This window comes from Canis lupus, chromosome 17, assembly GCF_048164855.1.
Source record: "Canis lupus baileyi chromosome 17, mCanLup2.hap1, whole genome shotgun sequence".
NCBI classification, from domain to species: Eukaryota; Metazoa; Chordata; class Mammalia; order Carnivora; family Canidae; genus Canis; species Canis lupus.
In genome coordinates, this window is record NC_132854.1 from 35,129,513 (window position 1) to 35,153,428 (window position 23,916).

The 23,916-nt window shown below is 36.1% G+C and overlaps 2 long non-coding RNA genes across 2 annotated transcripts in view; one reads left to right on the forward strand and one right to left on the reverse strand.

Annotated features, from left to right (window-relative positions):
• Positions 1-459: 459 nt before the first annotated feature.
• Positions 460-23,371, reverse strand: LOC140608382 (uncharacterized). The gene is made up of 3 exons (XR_012010397.1): positions 23,247-23,371; positions 23,037-23,087; positions 460-638 (listed from the first exon to the last, which is right to left on the reverse strand). It is a non-coding gene; the product is annotated as an uncharacterized lncRNA (long non-coding RNA).
• Positions 15,324-23,916, forward strand: part of LOC140608381 (uncharacterized) — a 57,119-nt gene continuing 48,526 nt past the window's right edge. Inside the window, exon 1 of the long non-coding RNA XR_012010396.1 lies at positions 15,324-15,542. This is a non-coding gene — a long non-coding RNA (uncharacterized lncRNA). The remainder of the gene's footprint in view (positions 15,543-23,916) is intronic.

The window sequence follows — 23,916 nt, forward strand, 5'->3', positions numbered from 1 at the left end:
TTTTCCAGAGTGGCTGCACCATTTCACATCCCCACCAACAGTGCAGGAGGGTTCCCTTTTCTCCGGATCCTCTCTAACATTTTTGGTTTCCTGCCTTATTAATTTTCCCCATTCTCACTGGTGTGAGGTGGTATCTCATTGTGGTTTTGATTTGTATTTCCCTGATGGCAAGTGATGCGGAGCATTTTCTCATGTGCATGTTGGCCATGTCTGTGTCTTGCTCTGTGAGATTTCTGTTCATGTCTTTCGCCCATTTCATGATTGGATTGTTTGTTCTTTGCTGTTGAGTTTAATAAGTTCTTTATAGATCTTGGAAACTAGCCCTTTATCTGATACGTCATTTGCAAATATCTTCTCCCGTTCTGTAGGTTGTCTTTTAGTTTTGTTGACCGTATCCTTCTTCGCACAGGTTTTGAACACAGTCTTTTCTCTGTCTGCAGTCTCGTCACTTGACCCAGAAGTAGCCTCTGTTGATAACTAAAATTTCACAAACTCTCTCAGACAATTCCATTTTTCTTGACCCTGGTTTGTTACTTGTTGTCCCACCAAGTTTCTCATGAAAAATTTTTACCACAGAGGCTCAAACACTGGCTTCTAAGAATCTTCTGTTGCTCTCTCTCTTCAGCCCCAAAGAATATCTAGAAAAGGCAAATTAATTTACCCATGTCACCACTCTTTCCAAAACATTATTATTATTATTATCATTATTACTATCATTATTATTTTGCTTATTTAAAGTGAAGAAACTATATTGTTAGGAGTTCCAAGATGTATCAATATGAATCTCAATCATCTACAAATACCATCAAATTCAATATGATAGTAGCTTTAAGTGATAAAAATTACTTTCTGCCTGAAAAAAAAAAAAGAATTATTTTCTGTCTGATAACTGGAAGTCTGGAGACTAGTCATCCAGGGCAGAGTGACAATGATCACCTGGGATCCAGGGTTTCTCCATCATTAAGTGTAGACATTGGTCCTCATACTCATTACCTCGTGATCATAAAAGGGCTGTTGCACTTACAGCCATTGCTTTTGAGTCACAAACAGGAAAAAGGTTGAAAGATTAATAAAAATCTTTTCCTTGAATAGTACTAAATAAGTTCTTCAGTTCCTTCTCTAAGGAGCAACTGGAAACAGGACTGGTACCTCTGGACTGAGGAAGCCCTCTCCTGTCCTTGGACTGTTTATGGATAGGTCTGGAAGCCCCAAATACTTATAAATACTTACACTGAACATGATGAATATTTTGGGCAAATATTATCTGAGCAGATTTTAACTTTAAAAAAAGATGGTAGCCTTTTAATACTTAAGGAATGGTGCTGGTCACACCAATTACACATATAATCATTTATATTTCTATACTGTGAATGTCTTAAAAACAGAAATATGTCTTCCTCTTTGTTTCCCCAGGGTGTACCTGAGAGCATCCAAACACAAACATGTGTAATATAACTTTCTTGAATAAATAAATAGATTAGTTTCTGACTAATTCCTCTCTACCCAGCCAGGGCAAAGGAAGGAAATGTTCTCTTCTTTCTACTGTGGAGAAGTTTGCTTGATGAGACTGGCAAATATTTTTACTAGTCACAATTGAGGAATGCAGAAGTTCCTTATTGATACACATAAGGTGTTCCAGAAATAACTTTAAACACCCTAAGTTTCGACATCTGAAAGTTGTTAGCAAATGAAACTTTAGTGAGCAAGGGATTTTTTTTTTTTTTAGGATTTTATTATTTATTCATGACAGACACAGAGGGAAAGAGAGGCAGAGACACAGGCAGAGAGAGAAGCAGGCTCCATGCAGGGAGCCCGGCACATGGGACCCGATCCCGGGTCTCTAGGATCACACTACAGGCTGAAGGCGGTGCTAAACCCCCAGGCCACTGGGGCTACCCAGCAAGGAATTTTTAGTACAATCTTTCTTTTTCTTTCTTTCTTTTTTTTTTTTTTTTTTTTTTAGATTTTATTTACTTATGAGAGATACACAGAGAGGCAGATACATAGACAGAGGGAGAAGCAAGGCTTCCTGTGGGAAGCCCAATGAGGGACTCGATCCCTGGACCCTGGGATCATGACCTGAGCCAAAAAGCAGATGCTCAACCACTGAGCCACCCAGGTACTCCTTTAATGCCATCTTTCAAAAAAAATTTTATAATGACCTTCCTAATGCTTCTCACCTCTAAATCAAGAATCCAGATTTAATTACTTAATCTTCTCAATGTGTTCTTTTTCTCACAAAGTTATATAAATAGAAGAGGCTTCCAAAAAACGATTTCTCTGTTTTTTCTAAGTCTATAAAAGTTCACTGCATTGTACTGCAATGGTTGGCTTTTACATGCCTGTTTGTGCACACAGGTGAATATTTTTCTGTTGAATAGATATCTAAAGGTCAAATTGTTAGATCAAAGCATATACACATTTTAAAGTTTTTATCTATAGTGTTAATAAAATGAATCACATGATCGTTTCCTCACATCCTCACCAAAACTATATATTATTTATATTTTTAACTTTTGCTACTTTGATGGATCAGAAACTGTCATTTCAATATTTTGGTTTTAATTTCTCAGGTTCCTGGTGACTTGAGCATCTCTCCTGTGTTTATTATAACTTGCAAATATTTTCTGTGAACTATCTGCTCTTATCATTTACCTATTTTTCCCCAATAAATCATTTGAGTCCATCTACAGAAGCTCTGTTTTAGGAATATCCACAATTATTTTAAAAAATCAGTTATGTGGGGTATTCAATTTAAATTTGCGATATGCATCTCTGCATCTTGTATATGTAACTGTCCTGAGGTTGACACTCTTTCAATATGGCGAGGATACCCAAAATTTGCTATGAAGCTACTAGAGTTAATTATATTATCTCATCTTAATCACTATTGCTATTTCTCTCCATCTCTGCTGCTCACTGTTTATAAAAAGGAAGAGGAAAAGTAGGTAAAAGAACACAGAAAGGAAAGATAAAAATTGTAGGCCTGTGGATATATGGATGACAGTTCATTGCTGATCCATATTACATCTCAGTCCTGTTTAATGTAAACTATCACTAAATTTAATCATCTGATGCATTTTATTAAAATCAAACATAATAAAGTCTTTTATTACAAAACATAAATTAGAAAGAATTATTCACATTGTACCAAGTATATACATCATTATGATGATGTTATAAGATACAATTTACTAGGGAATCACTATCAAGAGAGGTATGCCTATTGCAGAAGGTGATATGGAACTAAGATTAAGCATTAATTTTCCTTTACTTTAGGATACATTTTCACTGCAAAAAGTGGATAAGGATGGGTACATATTTCTTTATCCTTTCAACAGCATATCTAAACATCTGGCTAAATTTTGTGTCTTTTGTGTAAATTCCTGGACTTGGGAAAAGAAGTTTAATTCTTTTCTCCCCCTCTAAAATAGCCATGCAGATGTTTTGTTGGCTTTTACTACACTCTCCATAATTCTTGTTTACATTAGAGTGTCACTAGCATGCTCCTGATTCACAGATTCTATAATGATGGCATAATCTTCTGAATAATTCTCAACATTCTGTGGCAATAGTCTTATGCCTATTCATGACCACTGCCAGTTAAAACCATGGACTTATGATTTAAAGGAAATGTTCTAGTTTGAAAAAAAATATTGCCTTTTATTCTTGGGGGTAGTTTCCAAATAATGTGTTTAATCATGGCTCACATGGGTGAATCTCACATCAGTCACAACAGTACCATTAAGCATATCTGGAGTTATCCTAGAACACTGCCCATGTCAACTGGACAGCCAGTCCACAAAGCTTCTTCATTCTTATAATGAATAAAACGGAAGGCAGATAGAAAAACTGTTAGGACTGCAAAAAGAATTCTAATAAAGGGATGAAAAACGTCAGATGATAGTAGTAACCAATCATTGGCCCTATGAGGTAGATATTATTGGAGAGAATACAATTGTTAAGATAATCTTCCAAAGAAATAATTTGTTAAAGACCATGGAACTCAGAGGCGTCAGAGCCAGGATTCAAATCTCTGCTATTTCACCACCTGTCATGAATCCGGGTGTTAAGCTTTAAAAGATTCATTTCGGTTGTGCAAAAAGCACAAATTACAAAACAGATTGGTTTTTTTTTTTCATTTTAATAGCGATATAAGGGAACAAGAAAGGATCTGAGAATGAAAAGATCTGAGCAGTGAGTCAGCATACTTGGATCATAGCGTTTCTACTGTGAATCAAGGAAAATAGATCTATGGAGATTAAGGTCTTGTGGGCTTCTCTCTACATCTGCTCATTTCCGACTTCAAAAATGATTGTGTTCTCTCATCTCATTAAGAGACCTAATTGGAACTTTGTGCTTATTATCGTTATATGCAGTCACTGACCTTCAAGCAACCAATATTTATTGAGCAACTATTATAAGTCAAACATTATTCAAATATACTTTAAGGAATTAATAGCTTCTCCGCATCAACAGATTAATATATTGTTTTCCATCATATTGAAAACTGAATCAATTCACTTCACAGGGAAATATGGGGAAGAAAAAATATATACTTATTCCTACCTCTGTAATCTTGAAACTGAAGTAAAAACCAAGACAATTTTTTCTCTTCTCTTCTTGTCAACCTATTTATAATATGGAGTTTTATAATATTTAGAAGGAGAAAGAAACATACAGGGATTGAGACCATAAGAATGAAGAGAAGAATCAGAATAAATTCTGTAAACTAGTTTTCACTTACTTAGATGGATCTAAATGGAACTTAAGTTACAAAAACCAAAAATGTTAATGACTATTTTCTTTTCTTCCTGTGTCTTCAGGACCACCAATACCATGTCCAACTTGACAGTGAAGATGATCTAAAATAATAGATGTACCCTAGTTGTGCCCAGTGTGTAAAAACATGTAAACACAGGCCGAGATAAGATGTAAGCAAATGTCTCCTCTCTTCTTTTTTCGTATCATGCACTGGGCATCACACTATGGGCTTTTCTGTTCATAGCCCTAGACTGAAGCCAGAGAAGGTGAAGAAATTGGATTAGAAACATGATTTCTCCACTGTCATATATGGAAAACACAAAGTAATGGAACCCATCTGGCCACATGAAAAGTTTTAAATCTCAAAAGGAAATGGAAAAATATTAGTTGGCAAAAGCAATGTTTTAACCAGTCCCAAAGCTTCCACTCAGGAAACAAAGAAGCAGCAGCCATTTCTTGTGTCAGTAAGTTTATTAAATGGGAAGACTGGCAATCTTGAGTAAAAGTAGACTGTCCATCCAATTAAATTACAGAATATTAAAAAGGTCAAAGCAATATAGAAGTCCTCTAATTCATAGAAAACACTAAAATTCTGATTTCTCATACTCCTGACAAAGATTGTAATTGCGATTTGAAAAGGGTAAAATATTTATCTAGTCCTTTGACAAAGATTGAAATGAGAATGTGACTGGTCACAAACGTAACCTCACCAATGTAATGTGAAAACTAATTTTTTTTAAACAAATAAGGCTGAAACAATATACCTATTTCTTTTGTCTTGCAAGGAAGATTACAAAAGTGGTTCTAACAAAATCATGTATTCTTTTAATCTTTTAATATAAGTTTAAAGTTATCTTGTTATGTAGGAAATGATTTATTTATCTAAAATATCCAGGAGTGTCTGTATCACATACGCATTAACTCTTCATCTATCTGTGGGTTGTTTTGTGGTTTTCAGCTAATATTAGGTTTCCTTCATACATTGTTAAAGACATCAAAGAAGGGGAGCCTGTGTGTGCACCAAATCTTTCTAATGGACACGGGATATAAACTGCAACGTGTGCACAATAATGGTGTGACTTTGTTTGCAATAAACATTTAAAATGACCGACTTTCTCATAAATACACTAAATAGGATGATCTATGAGATTTCTAATTTATTCTTGTTTAAAATTTAACCATGCTTTTTTAAAGCATATCAATTTTGTTAATACCATGTAATTAAAACATGTCAGTGCACAGCAAGTTTTAGTCTAAATTAATGACTATGAGAATTATTTTAATTAAATAACCAATTATAGAAAAATCACAAGCATGAGAGCTGACATTTAAATGAATTTCATTTAAATTGCTTCTTAACATTGTCCCATCTAGGACACTAATGCAGAATGAACTATTGTATCAACTTAGATTATCACTATTTTTGTATGCACATAATGTATTCATATTCAATCACTGGAACTGAGCAGAATATTTGGTATCGATCTAAAACTTCTATTAATAAAAACACAGCAGAATGAGCTAAATGAAAAACAAACCATCTTTCTTTTCTATTTCCTTTTTTAAAAAATATGGGCTTCTAAATGCTATTGTAATTCTCACAGAAAAAAAATGTTTATACACTTGGGAAATTTTTAATATATTTAATTGTACCTAATTAAATCCGGAGACGTTTGAAATTCACTTTTAAGAGAATATACATATGTGACTTCAATGCCCTGCACATAGTGGGGCTCAATACTGCGGAATACATATATTTCTTTGTCTCTTTTTTCAAATGTGCTGTTGGTGCATTAGGCCTCCTCTTGGAAATTGGACATCTGAAGAACCTTAGCGGATTAGGTGGTTACCTACACTATGAAAATCCAGCTGGATATTTGTTTATATGTTTGCTCCTAAATAGCTCAAACAATACAGTGTCATTTTCTCTACTTTAATAAATTATTGCTATTATTTTTATATTATATAATTAAGTTTTTAATATTCATTTCATATTCATCCTTCCACAAAAAAATAGAATTTTCTTTTAGGAAAAAGCTAATTCATCTATTGTAACCACCCCCACTAAAATCTTTTAACTTTATAATATTATTTCTGGTAGATAAGAAGAATGCCTGAACACAAGGCAAATTTATCCCAATTGTGCTGTCTTATTAACACAAAATGTAAGTTGTAGAAGGAACTACCAAAAGAGCTGAAGTTTTATCCATATATGAATTGAAGTTGAACATATTTTGATTCATTGCCGAACTATCAATAAGTTTTTATTTTTATTTTTTAAATTAAAAAAAATTTAATAAGGTTTTAAAAGAGGTATGCAATCCATATAAAGCAATTTCTCCTTTGTTTGCCGTCAACTCAGTTTGATACAGAATTTATGATTTTAAATGGACAATTAATATTCTTTCAAATCATTTTTTCTAGGATGAATTTTATACATCCTTTTGGGGGGGAAATCTTATTTATTTAGTAGTTTGTAGTCTGTAATAAAAGGTGCTTTCACCACAGCTTGCTAGAAAAAATAGCAACCATATTTAGATTTGACTAGTTAATTGTTCTCCTTCATTAGAATGCACTAGGGCATGTGGTTTAATTATTATGTTCGTATTTGTAGACGTCACTTTTTTTAAAATCATCAAAGATTATTTAATATTGGAAAAATTGAATATTTTTCTGCATACTTCATCCTGCTATCACTTTAAAAATAAAGAGGAAAAGAAAAGGCTACTGCATTTGTTGTTCATTGATTAACCAGTAATGTTATGTATAAATAATGTATCTGACAGTATGGCAGCCCACTTGGGACATTATGCCATTTACTACAAAATAGGATGCAACATACAACTGAGCAGTGAGAACAAATTAAACATCTTTCCTTGGTAACTTTAGCATTTTTATTAGGTGATAAACATCACAGTGAGAGGAAAGCAGATGTAGTTATTTCAGTAATATTAAACTTAATCGAAAGCTAACTTGACATATAGCATAATACTTTTGCATTATAAAATTTTGTCCAATAGCAATAGAAACCAAAATTTCCAAGGTCATTATGAGATAATATCTGTATAAATTAATGGCTACCTTGTGTAAAATCTCATCTATAGCTACTGGATTGTATTATTAATATTGATGAAAAATTTTAAACATAAATCTAATGTCTTATAAGCATGAAAAATCCCCAAATATTTTTAATGTTGTATTATTTTTGCCTTAACAAATGTGTTCTATAGGGTTATTTGACTATGTGTGAATTTCCTTCCTCCAGGGCTGTGTTAATGTAATCTCAAAACTCTTCTAGAAGCATCCAAATAGTGAATAAAGTTAAGAGCAGTAATGTAATTAGCACTCAACATCCATCTTCCCTCCCTTCTCATTTTACTCCATCATTTACTCATGAGAATACAGAGATGAAATGCCCCTGTCCTTAAAGGAATTAACAATTGAGTAATTGAGAAAAACTATTAAAGTCCATTTAATATACAGGATGAATTGTTGTAACACATCCTTTTTTCCTTTCATTCAAAAATATTTATTGTGTCTTTACCATGTGTCAGGCACTGTCCTAGGATCTTTAGTGAACAAAACAAAGATTCTGCCCCATATCATTATTATATTCTAATGGGGGGAAATCATCCGCAAACAACAAACATTGTAAATACATAATTTGTGTTGCATGCTACAAGGTGAAAAGTGCTATAAAAGGGTGGGGGAGTAGATGAAAGTATAGAGAATGGTAGTCAGATGAGTGGTTGTCAGTGTAGGCCTTATAAATAAGAGGAGCAAAGGTTAAAGGTGAAAGCAGGTTAACTTCAGCTGGGAGAGTAGTAAATAAGAGGGAGCAACCAGTAAAATGCTCCTAAATTGGGACTCTGCCTGGCATACTCAGGAACTTCAAGCAAGTCGGTATATCTGGGATAGACAGAGTAAGGGAGGTCAGAGAAGAATTCGACAGGAACTGGGGTGCTAGATCATGTAGGTGTCATGGGCTACTGTAAGGAATTTGGCCTTTGTAAAAAAAAAAGGGGGGGGGGGTGGGAGGAAAGGCCGTCATTGGAGGATGGTAAGCATGAGATTGACATGACCTGACTTATGTTTTATAGGATCACTCTGCCTTCTGTACTGGGAATTCACCATAGAAGATCAAGGGTAAAAGAAATGAGACCAAATAGGAGACTATTTAAGCAAATCAGGCAAGAAATGATGGTGGCTCACATCAGGATGGTATCAATGGAAAAAGTGACTTAATTCCAGAAATATTTTAAAGATAGACCCAAAGATTCCTGGGAAGGAAGGCATTGGGTATGAGAATGGAAGGATAATTCCAAGGTTTTGGGTCTGAGGTAAAACAAACAGAATTGCCACCACTTGGGATGGATTAAGCTGCTGAAGGAACAGATTTGGGATAAGAAGCAATCAAGAGTTCCAAACTGGACTTGTTGAGTTTAAAATGTTTATCATATAAAGCAGTGGAAATGTCAAGGAGGCAGTTGAATTTAATAGCATAGGGGAAGGTATGGAATGGAAGTAGAAATTTGGAAATATTCAACATCTAGATGGAATTTAAAACCATGAAATTGGAGATACCAAAGGAATGTGTATAGATGAAGAAGAGATATGTCCAAATACCTGTGCTCCACGATTAAGTGGTCTGGGAGGAAGAACCAGCAAAGAAGGCTGAGAAGGCAGAGGACCAGCAGAGTAGAAAGAAGACCAGTTCAGTGTACAAAAAAATCTAAGACAAGAAAGTATATCAAGAAAAAAGAGTGATCAATTGTTTCAAATGCCTCTAACAGTTCAGGGAGATGAGAGCTGAGAATTGACCCTTAGGTTTAGCAATGTGGCTTTTGACCAGAGCAGCTTCAGTAGATGCAAGTCAGATTAGAATGAGTTTAAGGCAGAATGGGAGCAGACAGTTGAGAGAAAATAAAAACAGATGACTTTTTCCAAAGAGTCTCGCCTCAAGTGGAGCAAAGACACAAGGTGGCTGCTGAGGGCAGGCAAGATGAAGAGAACAGTATAATCGTACAATAAGAGATTACATCAGGATGTTTACTTGCTGATGAGAATGATCAAGTAGAGAATGAAACATAAAGAGATAAAGAGAGGTGATAAAGATAAAGGGAGGGAGGACTCCCAGGGTGTTATTCTGGACAAGGGAAGAAGAGGTTGGATGTAGGCATAAACTGCGGGGCTTGCTGTAGATAGAAGCAGAGACAGTTGGGTCTGTGGTAAGAAGCAGGAAGCAGATGTGGGTGCAGATACTGGTGGGTGGTCAATGTTGTAAAGTCTAAGAAGGTTTCCTTCCTATTGCTTCCATTTTCTCAGAAAAATAGGAAACTATGGGCATAGATTCTAGCCCTAACTATGGATGCTTTCCAAAGCACTTGACCTAAGGATTTAAAACAGTCTACTGGGGCTGGTCACGGATGTTAACAGCTAGAGAGAACATGCCTACAGAATGATAGTAACCTAGATTTGCATAGGATTTTGTATTCACAAAATACTTTAAAAAAAAATTTATTTATTTATTTATTTATTTATTTATTTATTTATTTATTTATTTTACAGAGAGAGAAAGAGCGCAAGCAGGGGGAGGGACAGGCAGAGGGAGAGGGAGAAGCAAGCTCCCTGCTGAGCAAGGAGCCTGATGTGGGGCTAGATCTCAAGACCCTGGCATCACGACCTGAGCTGAAGGCAGACACTTAATCGACTGAGCCACCCAGGCACCCCACAAAAGACTTTTATATCCATTTTATCATTTACTCTCCACAACAGAAAAAAGTTATCAATGCTCCCATATTATAGAAGAAGACATTGAGCTTTAAGGAAAAAAATTCATTTGTTAGTAAGTAGGCCTCTGGAATCTGACCTTCTGGAAGGAATTCTTCCTAAAATACGTATTAAAGTTTTTTTTTTAGGTGGTAGTCAACCATACTCTTGTTTACCAGACAAGGTAATTCGGTATTCTGATAAAAACAGAACAAGTGTTACAAAATGGGAGGATATTTATTATTATTCATCATTATTATTACTATCTTACTAATAATTATTTCCTTGCCCAATATACTCTGACAGATCTTAGGAATTTTATTTCTCAGCAAAAGAAATGACAATCGTAAAAATGGCCATGGGGAGGCATTTTAAAGGTCTCTCCAGGAGATACCACGGAGCAATTAAATTCAAAAGTACAGGCTCTAAGGACTGAGAGAAAGCTGAGGAAGTGCCAGGGAAAAATAAAAAAATAAAGCCTGAGAAAGTGGCAAGGATGTGACTCATGTTCCTCCTGACTCTCTTTTGATTCAGTCATGATGATGAAACAGAGCATTTTTCAACTTTTCCTTCCGTTCCATTCCAGAACACCTTCTCCTTAAAGAAGAGAATGATAGCCACAACAATTTAGGGTGTAAATATTGATAACACAATCCTCACCAATAGGTGATAGGAAACAATTTAATAAATTTAATTCAGGACATCAGGGCAGTAAATAGTAACTAATGAGGCAGTGACTGGTGGTAACTGATCCCAGTCCCATCTAGGATTTTCTTTTCTATTAGCAATCCCCAAATACTGAGCATTCCCATTAGTGTAATGTTCCACAGGTTGTAAAGTGCATTCATACCCATTATCTCATTTCATTTTCCCTATAGGATGGTGAGTAACCACCAGTTTAATTGGTTAGATCCCCAGTTAGGATAGTTGGATGAGTACAGAAACTTACATCTATCCTGTTCATCAACACGCTGCTAGCACAAAGCCTGGGGTAGGGAGAGTTTCATCTGATAGTGAGAACAAGTAAACAGGCAAGTATCCTCCCCATTTCACAGATAACAAAACTAACAAAGCTTTATAACTGGTAAGTGGCAGTTTGAAGTAAGACCTACGAGTCTTAATCTAGTGTTATTTTCACATGTAGTGAGAATCAGCATCCCTAAGCCTCATATTTTCTGCAGAAGACTGCAAGATTGTGAGAAAGCAATAAGGAGAGAAGATATTCTTGGTTTACACTGTATTTAGAAATAAGGTAATGTGATGGGTTATGGTATCATACTATACATTACACGATTATACTCCCTCCTATGCTTCTTAAATGTATTTAAATAGATCTTTTTTTTTTCTAGCAAAATGTGTATGTGTACACTGAGGGAAGAGTTAAATGGTTTATTACCCTTGGAAATTGTATGTATAGGTATGATGCTTTGAGAAATCATTTTATACAATTGACATAGTCTAAAGGAATCTTTTAAAACTTTTGTTTAATCTCACAAAACTAATAGGTATTTCTTTTGTTGATTAAAGTATAGAATAGTTTTGTACTAACTCTTCTTTAGATGCTTTTAAAAAGTGTGTTTATCCATGTTGGCCAGTGTGTGGAGAAAAGGGAACCCTCTTGCACTGTTGGTAGGAATGCAAACTGGTACAACCACTCTGGAAAACAGTATGGAGGTCTCTCCAAAAGTTAAAAATAGAAGTACCCTATTGCCCAGCAATTGCACTGTTAAATGTTTATCCAAAGGTTACAAAAATAGTGATTCAAAGGGGCACATGCATCCCAATGTTTGTAGCAGCAATGTCCACAATAGCCAAAATATGGAAAGAGCCCAGATGTGCATCAACAGAAGATATGATATATCTTTATTCTTCTATATTAGAATAAAGAAGATATGATATATATATATATGTATATATATATGGGTATGTATATATATGTATATAATGGAATATTACTCAACCATCAAAAAGAACAAAATCGGGGATCCCTGGGTGGTGCAGCGGTTTAGCGCCTGCCTTTGGCCCAGGGTGCGATCCTGGAGACCCGGGATCAAGTCCCACGTCGGGCTCCCGGTGCATGGAGCCTACTTTTCCCTCTGCCTATGTCTCTGCCTCTCTCTCTCTCTCTCTCTGCGACTATCATACATAAATAAAAATTTAAAAAATATATTAAAAAAAAAACAAAATCTCACTATTTGGAGCAACTTGGATAGAACTAAAGGGTATTATGCTAAGTGAAATAAGTCAAAGAAAGACAAATACCATATTATTTCAATCATATGTGGAATTTGAGATACAAAGCAGATGATTATTAGAGAAGGGAAGGGGAAAGAAAATAAGAGGAAAACAGAGAAGGAGGCAAACCATAAGAGACTCTTAACTGTAGGAGACAAACTGAGGGTTACTGAAGGGGCAGTGGGTGGCAGGATGGGATAGCTGGGTGATGGCCATTAGGAGGGCACTTAATGTAACGAGCACTGGGTATTATATGAAACTGATGAATCACTAAATTCTATCCCTGAAACTAATAATACATTGTATGTTAACTAAATTGAATTTAACTAAAAATTTAAATAAATAAATAAATTATATCCCCTATATCTATAAAATTAAAAATAAGGAAATAGATGTAAAATATGTTTATCATTTTGTATGTTACCTTAGGATAAAAAAGCCAGCTAGTATCTAAAAGAAAGAATAATAATAATAAAAATATGTGAATTGTACTTATGTTTGTACTACTATTGACAAAGGTAAATCCTTGTTAATGTTTCCCACTGGAATATTTTGGGTATTGTGGACATTGCTGCTATAAACATTGGGATGCATGTGCCCCTTTGAATCACTAGTTTTGCATCCTTTGGATAAATATCTAGTAGTGCAATTGCTGGACACTAGGGTAGTTCTATTTTTAACTTTTGAAGATTAAGATCCTGATTGGGACTAATTACTAGCTAAGGTATATTGGACCCATGGAATTGAAATCTTTATGTTAAACACTCTTCTCAGGATAGAGATGTTCATGTTGGCAGTGTAACATTCTTTTTAAGGAACAGCTTGTCATCATTTTTACAGCTTTCCAGCTTGCATTCGCTGATCAATAATTGATCAGTTGCTGATACTGGGCAACACTTAAAAGGGCCCCCACATGTGTGTGTCATCCACATGGCCAATGTGACTTCTCCATATCAAGTTGTAGTTTCACAGCGTACCACTTGGTGGCAGATACAGTAAAAGTCATGCAAAGGGAGAAGCAAATCCAAAAGCACACAGCATCCTTGTTGGAAATATGGAGTCCCCACACCTGTGGAGCTCTACAGCTTTCACTGTGGGGATTCAGAATTAATATGCCACCCAGAACACTGTGGGCCTGATGGGATAGGGGAGCAAGGCAGTGCCAGGAGGACCAGGAGGGAAGCAGAAAAGGGAGGAAGAAAAGGTGATGGAATTGGGAAGAATAGGTCTTGGATTTAGCCAGGGGTCATGGTATGAGATTCACAGTGAAATTATAACACTGGGCATCATCCTGTGTGCTGTTATGTGTTATGATGGAGCATCTGTACATAGACAGGAGAAATAATTTAGCCTCTAAATATCTCTTTATAGAGCTTTCTCTCTGTATATAGTACTTCTCTTTCTCTATATCATATATATATGTAAAATACATAATGCATATATTATATATATATTATATATATAACAACGAATTACCACAAACTGGATAACCTAAAATAACAGAAATGTATATATGCTGTCACAGTTCTGGAAGCCAAAAATCCCCAATCAAGGTTTCCGCAGCATTGTTTTCTTCTGGAGTATCTGAGGGACAATCGATTACCTGCTTCTCTTCTGACTTCTGGTGGCTGCCAGCAGTCCTCAGGGACCTTGGCTTATAGGGACATCACTCCAGTCTCTAACTCTGTCTTCATATAAGCTTCTTCTTTCCACATCTCTCTGTGTCAGATTTCCCTCTTTCTCTTGTAAGGACACACGTCATTGGATTTAGGGCCCACCCTAAATCCTGAATGATCTCAAGATGTTTAACTTAATTACATCTGCAATTTTCCCAAATAAGGTCACATTCACAGATTCCAAGTCAAGGGCCACAGTTCAACCCATAACTCAACACACACACACACACACACACACACACACACACACGAAATCATGTACATACTATATACAATGTATATACTAATAGCACATATACATACATATATATATAACATGTATACTTATGTATGCAAAAAAGATGGTTATACCTTTTTTATAAAGGATATTATAAATAGGTTTTACATGTTTTTAAAACAGTTTGTAACATATCATATCATAAAATTATTTTCGTGGCTAGATGTATTTACAGAGCTGCTTCATAAGTGAGAAAGTCTCTATTCCTTAAAGACTTTAATAGTCTTTGTTTTGTTGTTTCTCATGCCATTAGAATAACTTATACTCACTAAGATTAGAGAAAAATGAAATGGACATAAAAATATTTGAACTTGAGATTGTCTTATTTATTTAAGAGTCTTAAAAAAAATTTCCCCTATTCAGTTGTCAAAGGCAGCCTTGAAGATGTCCCCAAACTCCTTCTTCCTGCGGCCCTTACATGGTGTAATCCTGTCCCCTCGAGTGTGGGCTGGACTCAGTGGCTTACTTGTAATGAACAAAATGCAGCAGAAGATATGGAATGTCACTTCTGAGATTAGGTTTCAAAAAGACAATGGTTTCAGTCTTGCCAGTCTCTGGTGGTTCACACTTGCTCATTTTGGTATAATGCAGCTGCTCTTCAGAGAGCCTCAGCTAGTTAGGAACCAAAACATATCTTCCTCCAATAAGCAAAGGGTAACTCAGGCCCTCCTTCCAACAGCTGAGAGGAATTGAGCCCTCTCAACTCCCACAGGTAGAGCCCTACGAGGGGGATGAAATGGTTGGCCCATGGCTTGTAGCTTTGTGACAGACACTGAGCCAGAGTCGCCTAGCTCAGCCACACCTGACACCTGATTGAGAAGGTATGAGATTACAAATATTTGCAGTTCTAAGCTAAGTGATCTGTAATGTGAACTTTCCCACAATGTGAAGTATTTTAAGCATTTTGAAATTGAATCTTGTTTATTGATCATTTATTGTACTTCTCTGCAACAAGACTGTCTACAAATTTAAATTAATGTTACTTCTTAATTTTTGTGACCAGCTCTCAATATTTAAAATTATTTTGGATTGGATTAGCATTGTTTTTTTGTATAATTACCCAAAACTATAAATTATATATCCTTAGAGGTAATTATTAAATACTCAAGGAAAATTTTTATTGAAAATGCAGCTCTTAAAGAGGAGAATGGTGCTATTTCTCCTACCCTTGGGTAACTATTGGTTTTAGAATGTGATAGTTTTCAAAATTAATTTCATTCCAATCTTTTATTTTTATAATTAAAAGCATGGTAAACTTTGTTTACTTATTCATGCATATAAAGAGGTAGATGGAAGTGGATGTTTTGCTAAAATAGTGTCCAGGGCCAGATAAATAATTTGTTGGGTCCAGTGCAAAAACAAAAATGTGGGCCCCTTGTTCAGAAAGGAGGAATAAAGTGATGTTACAGTTAGTAAAATACAAAGCTTTTTAATTTACTCCACAGACTCTCTCTTAACATATCATGAAGTTTTTTTTTATTTGCTACTTAGTGTCACTCTAAGAAAAGACAAATTAAAATCTTAAATTATTAGCCTGAATTTCACCATTAATCTTTATATTATGCAATGACAGTTTTGCATGCAAATATAAAAACATTTTATTTGTATGCCAAATCAATGAAATTATAGCTTATCTTTTGCAGCTCATATATACACATGTATTTTATTCTTACCAGAATGGTAGAAAAACTGCACAAATCACCTCAACTGTTTTTGTTTTCCTGCTTTGTTTTAATGTGCACACCTTTTCTACCATTGGCTTACAACTGAATAAGGAAAGACTGAAAGGAAAGGCTACAAGTTGCCCTGTCTTTCCATTTCCTTCAATGCCATCACGTTCAGCATAAGCAACTGATCAATAGAAGGAAATAACACAAATAAGAAAATATATGATAGGGTCCCGATTTTGTTAGATTGTCTTTTCATCACCTCCCTTCTGCATCTGATGCAAGGTCTGATTCAAGTGGAAGGAGTGGCCTTCTAGAGACATCAATGCCGTCATCGACTCAGTTGTTGATGCAACACACTTAGAATGTAGTTGCTTTAAGTTTTGCTGAACTCCCAGGCATCAAGGGCTCCCCAGAATTCAGTGTTGATGGGACACCACAAACTCTGTGAAGAGGGGCCAGCAAGAAATGGTAGACACACATATTAAGTGAGGGTATCCTTTGCTCATTGTCATGCTTCATTGTCCCATCAGACTTCACTCGCAAAACACAAGTTCAAAGATTAAATTGCTTAAATGTTCAAGATATTAACAGCAGAGACAATAAACCAAGCACAAGGCCCTCTGACCATAGGGTCTGATGCAATAGTGAGGTTTTATACCCATGAAGCTGACCTTGGTTATATTACACGATTCTTTAAAATCACGGGACCCCTGGGTGGCGCAGCGGTTTGGCGCCTGCCTTTGGCCCAGGGCGCGATCCTGGAGACCCGGGATCGAATCCCACATCAGGCTCCCGGTGCATGGAGCCTGCTTCTCCCTCTGCCTATGTCTCTGCCTCTCTCTCTCTGTGTGTGACTATCATAAATAAATAAAAATTAAAAAAAAAAAATTAAAAAAAATAAATAAATAAAATAAAATCATCCTGAGGTGCATTGCAAACTATTACACAGTGGCTCTCATTGATATTTCAAATGATTTTCAGCTGACTATACTACAAAATCCTTCTTAGATTTGTTCAAAGCCAAGAATTGGGCTCTATTTGTCTTGCAAAGTCTTTACCACAATGGTCATTAAAGCCATTTTCTTTCTGGAAGTGCATGTGTGTGTATGCAAGAGCCCACGCACGCACACACACATGCGCGCACACACACACACACAGTAGTCCTCGTAGTCCATTTGTTTGGCTCCCTGAGGGTTTCACACCTGGGGGTAATGCACCTTAATTAGATTCAAGATCAGTGCCATCTATGCCTAACTTTATGAAGCTAGCTGAGGGGAATGCTGAAAGGGGAAATCCAAAAGAGAAATCAGCCCCCTTCATAGGCATTTCTCAGGCAAATCCACTGTAGAAAAGAGAATGTATACAAGTTGAGGCTGTGAAAATTGATACCCTTGAAACTATCTACAGCTTCACCCTTAAAGTCTTTGTACTATCTCAGGATAATGCAGCTCTTCAGAAGCAACTTGGTTAGGGAAGCTAAAACAAATTCACAAATCATAAAACGCCCATAAAATAGTTAAGAAAATTTAAGTTGTACCAAAAGCTTCTGATATTAACTGGAAAGCTTAGGTATAATAAATCCTCCCTGGAGAAGCTAGATTTGTTTATTGAGATGAGAAATGATACAGATTCTCGGATTTTGTAGTCCATAACAACTCCAGTGAGTGTGATTAAGGAAGCTAAATAGGTACTGAATTCTCAGAAGTGAAATTTTTATTTTTCCTGGCTTAATAATGTAAATGTGTTTCCTTTATCTTTTAGATTCAGGTTGTTTGTTGATTGAACCTGTTCTTTATATAGAACATCTAATTTAAAAATTCAAATGTTTTATGGTAAAAATCTTCCTGCTTTTAGAATTATGAAAGCTACATATTCACTGATAGGTATTCTTGATCCTTTATCTATCTTTGTTTTACCCTGTGGCCAAGATCTCCCATAGATGAGCTTAACGTGTAATCTGTCCTATATTGAAAAGGGCTATCATTTGCTATTCTTCTGAAATATGTATATATATATATATATATATATATATGCATAAATCTGTATATTTATATAAATGTAAAGCTTATATTAAGTTTTTTTTTTAAATTTCATTCCAGTATTCTCTTTGATAAGTTACAAATCTAGATTTCTCAAGATGCTATTCTATATAAGAATAAGTGAACTTCAGACTCCATGATCCACAATTTATCACAGAGCCCAACCTTTAATCAACTAAGTAAGACTGAGCAGTTACTACATGTCGGGTGCCTTACAAAGCACTTCGGGAGTGGTAACTGAATGTGCAGCTTGGATTGTAGAGAGCCAAAATGACTTAATAATGTTTGTAACTTTTATGACCTTCTTTTGCTCTTTGAATCAGTGAGCAAGTTAGCTGTAGATGCCCTTGGTAGAGGGATAGTTTGTTGCTCACACAAAATCTCCATATTAATATCCCTCAAATGACAAAGTCTTCTGGCATGATCGCTTGAGAGATAAAAAAAAATGATTTCCAATGAGAAAACAACAATGTGTTTTAGATTCTATTCTTTGTACCTTACTAACTTCATTCTATTTTTGGATCCATTATCTACATACCACCCTGATATTGAGAAATAGGAGGGAAAGTATTCCTTTCTACATTGATGAAACGGTTTGATTGTCATGTACTAGAAATGACCTCAACACATAATTGATTCTGCCTTTTAATTATTGTCAGAAATAGTGGCATAGGATCAACTATTCAAAACTCAAATCATAAGTTTTGGCAGATGTCCTCCAGCCATAACTGGCTTATATCCAACACTTCTGTGTAACAGGTCAAATCATTCAGTTATCTATGGCTACATTTTGCCAATTAATCTATCTTGAAGGTTCACCAGGAGTTACATTGTTTAAAACGAGATATATTTTATAGATACTTTATGTGAGATGTTTTATGGTCATGGTGGGAGGCAGAGGGGGGAGAATTATCAGCTACCATTTTGGAAATCACCTGGGCTATCTGTCTATTTGTTGAAGCGGAGGCAGAAACATTTTTCAAAGAAATCTCTATCCTTCTCACAGTCACTCCTTTGGCTCACCTCCAAACAAAGGTGGTCTGACTAGTTTTGAGAAATATATTTCAGGTCTATCCTCTGTTAGTCAAGAGTCAAGTATATAACTCCACTTTTAAACTGCAACATAGAATTCTCATATTTTCCTTTTTTTTTTTTTTTTTTTTTTTAGTCAAACAATATTAACCTTGAACTCTCTGGTGTCCAAACCTTCTCAAAGATTCATTTCAAGAAATAATATTCATGAAAGATATATGATCTACAGATTATTGCAGGTATTCTAAATTTTATCCTGGGGTCAGTCCAGCTACATATTTATAACACATTGTTTTGAGTTAATAAAGATTGCTCTTACTGCATTTTCTCAAGACAATGGTACTGACATCATTAGGGCACATAATAAGAAGTATATTAAGAAGCAACAATTATTAGCAGGACTAACCCTAGAGATATTGAAGACATTTTTACTTTTATCACACCTAAAGGAGATCACAACAATGCACTGTGTTTACTTTACAAGAATTGTGTTTCCCTTACAGGAACTGTGATCAAATTTTCCTCTTTGTTTTGGGCATCAGTTCATCTCTACCAACTAGACTTGGGGTGTATACTCATGTATACTAACGTTGGTTCTGGCCTTATTTTCTTTTCTTCACATTTATTTATTTTTTTTACTCTATTTCTTCCTCTCTCTGTTTTTTTTTTTTTTTTTCTTGACTCAATTTCAATTTTTTTGGAAGATTAGAGTTTAATGATGGAATAAATCCAGAACACCCTCCTCTCCCCTCCCCCTCTTTAAGAAAACAGGGTAAAAACCAGACACTGCCTCATTAGAAAACAGGAAGTGAAGAAGTCAGAGCTGTGATGGTTGCTAGCAGCACATCTCCTGGATTTCCACAGGAGAGAAATGGCAGCTTTTGGACAAAGTGAAGAATAAGACAAGTTCTTTGCTCCTTTGTACTGAAATAAATGTGCAAGATGAGGCATGCTGTGGTCACCATGAAAGTGCCAAGGTCATCCAGGGCACCCAATCTATGCTACCTTGAAGAGCTGCCATGATTCTCTTCTCTCCACCACACTGGACTCTCTCCACCAGGAGTCTGCTGGAGGACCTTTCTGGATTAGTCTGACATTGATAGAAATCCTTTCTGGACTGACCGTGTGCTAATTCTGTGGAGGGACAAACAGTGCCCCCCAGATTTTCCCAGACTGTGGCTCTATGAGCTGGACACAGTCAAGCTCTACCTAAACTATGAGAAATGAACAATTTGGTTCAGGGAGCTAGTAACGTGATGCTCATTATCTCTTACCGCCTCACGAAGATTTGGGTTCAGGGGAGGTTTGGGGTGAAATTATCTGTGAATGAAAGACCAACCTAACTCCCAATATCTGCTGCAACACATGTGTTTCTATATGGTTGAATCTGAGCCCTCCTGTCTTTTTTTATCCTATTCTGTCTCGTGGGTTATAGTAATCTGAATATTTAAGTAGTGTAAACTTTAAGTAAAAGATTTGCATAATGTAGAAGAAATAAACAAAAGAGTTCAAGATTTCAGAAATGATGTCATTTACTCTGTGATCAAATTCCCAAATGTAGACTCTCATAGGATTGAGTTACCAACAAAGAGTAGAGCTAAAGGTCTTTAGAGAGTCAAGAAATGATTAGGCCATGGCCTTAGCTTTGTGATGCAGATATTTAAATTGCTCAAAATGGTAACAACAGGTAGAGTAGAGAGAAACAGGATGAGTTAACAATCTCAGTGTTTGAAGACCATGGCTCATCACTGAGTGCCTAGAAAGTCCATACTTGGGAGAATGAGAAGATTGTGAAGACGAGTCATCCATGACATGTACAACAAGATGAAAAAGTATTTTGAGGAAAGATATTTAGGATATAGGAGTTGCTGTAGATAATAAGTATAGGTGAGGAAGAGCATATTAAAATGGAGGGAGAGGGATCCCTGGGTGGCGCAGCGGTTTAGTTCCTGCCTTTGGCCCAGGGCGCGATCCTGGAGACCCGGGATCGAATCCCACATCGGGCTCCCGGTGCATGGAGCCTGCTCCTCCCTCTGCCTGTGTCTCTGCCTCTCTCTCTCTCTCTCTCTCTCTGTGTGTCTATCATAAATAAATAAAAATTTTAAAAAAAATTTAAAATGGAGGGAGAGTTGGGAAAAAGATTATGCTTGTGTGTGGAAGATTTGGGGGGTCCTAAATTTATGCATAAATTAGATGATAAGGGTAGAAGGTCTGGACCCAGAAAACTGGTGTCTGGTTCCAAAGGCACCAGTCCAAGTGGTACCAGGACCTGGTTCTGATAGGCCACTATCTTGAGTCTTGACCAATATCAGTTTGGCATATCCAAACTTCTATTTCTACTTGATCTGTGCTTACAAATGCAGAAGCATATATGTTACTTTCATCAACTCCCTAAGCCTCTCATTCTCTCCCATAAATTCACAAGCCTTCAGTCAAAATCAAGAAGGAAAATTCAGCCTGTGATGAATGCAAAACTTGCAATAGCAAAATATTTATGATAACAATTTTGTGTGTATCCATACAGTGCCTTTTACTCAGTCAGATCCAACCCTACATCCTGTAGACCGTGCCAGCAAGAGGGAGCTCTGCATATCCTCCGGTCTTGTTTTTGGCCAGTGCTAAGCCCTCTTGGCCTTATTCTTGCTCTACTCCTTACCTTTCAACTCCGCTCCTGAGTTTGTCTGGCTCCTGACCTTTTAGATTTCATCTTCCCCTCCAGACTCGAAATTAATTCCTTAGAGCTGATGACAGATTTCATGTGTTTAGTATGATCTTTTGTGTTTCCATCTCAAATATGATTTTATGCTGATCATTGTCAACATGTGCTTCTGAACACATACACACCAGATAGCTACCCTCCAGATCAGTTCTGCCGTGGGGCATTCACCCAGGTCAGAGTGAAACACTTCATCATCTTGAAGGTTTGATAAACAACTCTCCCATCCCTAATCAAATCCTTCATGTTTAACATTATATCCTCTAAGTGATGATCCTGCAATCTGAGAGTGCAACCTACCCCAATGTGTCATTAATTCAAATGTGCAAGTGGAATTTCTCCTAAGGGTTAAATGTATACTTTAATTTGATCTTCTCTAGATCTTGTCATAAAAATGTTAAAAAATTTCTATTAAGTGGCAAGAGAACAAGTCATGTAGTAGTACACAGAACCTCTAGGGCTATTAAACCTTTCAGGAGGAGAGCCACCCCCTCCACATGCTTGGTGGGTTTTTTGTTTTACTTGTTTCACCATCTGCCATATTAGAGGAAGGTAAGTAGATGGAGAGTAGAAATAATAAGAAAAGACACATGACCAGAAATCAATAACATTGTTAAAATAGGTGCTGTACTCTTGCAAACACCATGTTTGTGAGTTTGAAAGTGGAGGAGTCTTTACAATAGTAACAATTACATTGCTAACATGCCTTTAACATTTTATACAAATAACAAATCAGTGTTATGATTTGAGAACAGAGACTGAAACATTTAAATAAACTGCTTAAATCACACAATCTACTAATAGTAGCCATAGGTTATCCTGCATTTGCCAGTCTAAGACTTAACTGCATTCACTCACCTAATTGGCACAACATTTCTCTGAGGTACACACTTAGCGCTCCTTATTCATCTGTAGATAAGTGGAGGAACAGAGAAGTTAAGTCACTCACTCATAACACACAGGTAATAAATAATAGTGCAGGGCTCCAATTCGGGAAGTTTCACTCGGAGGCCACACTTTAATCCTTCTACCCAGCTGCCTGTTCAAGAGCCCACAAGAGTCAGATACCTTCCAACGCCAACCTCCTGCTCCTTCTAGCAAACGTGAGACATTAATAGCAGTACATCTGTTTATATTTCTCCTTGGAGGGAAGCCCCACTATGAACTGAGAAAGGAAGGTGCCTTGTTGGTACTCAGATAAAATGCAGAAAAGAGTGAAAAATGACTACTAATAAAATTTAATCCCAGGAAATGCCAGTTGCCTGCTCTAAGTGTGTGTAACTCCTCCGTATCATTGAAAGATAAACACATAGCCTTCACAGGAAGCTATTTGGTTTGGGTAGCAATGATTCTTGACATTCAGGAAACTTGCTGTGCATACAGAAACATAAAAAGCTTCTATTGTATTTCTCAGTGGTGCTAAAATGTTGCATAAATAAATATTTCACTTTGTTTCCTTCTTAGTAAAATTATCTTTCTCTGCTTTGATAGATTTTCTGGTATTTAGGGCAACCTGTCCTAACCTCTGTTAGAAGAAAATAAGAAGTACTCCCTATATGCAAGATAAGACAAATCTAATAGTTGTGTTTGCAAACATCAAATAGCAGTGGGCTCAAGAAGTGTGATATAAAGCTATCAATTAATTTTGTTGTAACTGTATGCACCTGTGAACAACTGCTTAATTAAAGAGGCAAACAGAAATCTCTCACAATAATACCTCACATTACTTGCACTTATG